The sequence below is a fragment of the Myxine glutinosa genome, chromosome 1 (genome assembly GCF_964187855.1).
Source record: "Myxine glutinosa chromosome 1, kmMyxGlut1.1, whole genome shotgun sequence".
NCBI lineage: Eukaryota > Metazoa > Chordata > Myxini > Myxiniformes > Myxinidae > Myxine > Myxine glutinosa.
Window position 1 is genome coordinate 181,006,766 of NC_136261.1, and position 2,137 is coordinate 181,008,902.

Sequence of the window (2,137 nt, forward strand, 5' to 3'; positions counted from 1 at the left end):
GTTGTTGTTGTTGTTGTTATTAGGGTCGAGTCAATCCTGATACAGGAAGTAACAAGAAAATGTCTCACATTCACACTCAGCGCTAGAACGACTCTTGGTCGAGGGAATAACTCCGAGGGAATAACACTTACCTGACAGGAGTAATGCCTTGTCAGTGGACCTACTCCTATTGAGAGGAGTGGTCCAATTGTATGATTGTATGACCATGCATTGAGGCCCCTCGGGGTCAGGATGCATGTGTTTGAATGACCATGTGCTTCAGCCTTGGGGTTGAGGTGCATGTGTAATGTTATCGGGACAGCCTTGAGCCCTTGATAGATGCTGTGGCTTGGCCGTGGGGTCAAGGTGCACGTCCGAGGCTGTTCAAATGTTTGCTTTTTTTTACCTTTTTTCATCGTAAAAAAGGCCACTTCATAAGTGGAATAACTCCGCCAGGCTGAATAGCTTACGTTTTGTATCCCACTAATAGGGCGGATATGCATCCGGGATGTTTTTAAGTGAATTGTGAAGGAAGCTGACGTCACAAATGTATACGAGCCAACGTGCTGAACAGTTGTGCGCATGCGCAATAAAGCATCGAGGTTATGTCCTCCATAACTTCTGAGGTGTTTCGTCTACGGCTACGCGTTATGTACACTCGAATAATTCTGGACGGGCCTGAACAAAAACATAATCGGCTTGTTCTCGTCACATATTCAACTCATCCACCAAGCTTCGTCCAAATCCGTCCACAACTTTTTGAGATATCCTGCTTTGTATCGTCTTTGGCCCTATCAATGGTGAAGAATCATTTTTTAAATGAAAATAAACTCTCAGATCCGGATCTTCACCAAAATCTAATAATTTCGTCCTTATAAAACCCACAACCTGTCCACCAAGTTTCGTCCGAATCGGTTCTCAACTTTTGAGATATAGTATTATATTGTAGCGACCCATGGGTCCCCCAAAGCTCGAGACCAGCAACAGAATCTCCTGGCCCAAGCCGGTGACGTAACCGGCGGCCAAACCGCGGCGCCGAGGTTATAATCCTTTGCACCTGTCGGTCACATGACCACCAAAGCGTGCCTCGCCTGAGAGGCGGGGCTTTGGTTCTGATGTATGCTTTTTGGTTTGGATATATATATGCGAACCCGATAAACGGGCTTTCAGAGTTCCCGAGATGATTATACAATAAACATCTTCTCGGACGAGTTTGTGTCTTGTCCGTCTCAAGCAGGAGCGCTGCTCCTTCAATATATCGTTTTTGGCCCCATCTCTCAATGGTGAGGAATCGCTTTTTTTTATTTCAAAACTTTCGGATACAGATACAGATCCGGGTCTTTGCCAGAATGTAATTAACCCAACCTTTCCACCAAATTTCATCCAAATTCGCCCATAACCTTTTGAGATATCGTGCTCACAGACCGACAAATAGACACGGGTGAAAACATAACCTCTGTCCATCTTCAGTTACGGAGGTAACGATATACGGATTGAAGGCTACAGAGACAGTGCTAACGTCCGAGAACAGAAACTGACTCCATTTTGTTTCTTTGGGATAAATAAACTGAATTATCCTCAAAAACTAGAGCAATGTGACTGTGTTGCCAATATGCATAGTCCCACAACAGGTCCTAAAAATAAACAAGTTTGATTTAAATCCCTTCAGCTGTTTTCAAGTATCACATTTTCACCAGCCATGACATGCTTCACATCGATCGGTGCAGCGGTTTCAGAGAAGGGATTTTTATATGTATCGGCTTTCAAGCTAATATGGCTGCCACATCACGTGACATATGACCTTTAAAATGTACATTCTGCATATGTATGGGTAGGGGAACACGTTTGTGAAGTTTCGTGTTGATCGAATGAGGTTCGTTTTTCTATCAAAGTTAGCTGCCAAACCACGTGACCGATGACATCATAATTTTCAAACTATATGCAGCAATGGTGCTAGATTATAATTGTAAAAATTCGCATCGATTGGGGAAGCGGTTTCAGAGATATAATTATTTAATATTTTTCTTCAATCAAATATGGCTGCCACACCATGTGACCAATGCTGTTTTCTTGATAATCTCTTAATCGCCATGCCCAGTAAATGGCACACGTAAAGTTCTGAGTCAATCGATTTGGTGGTTTGGGAGAAGATTTTTTA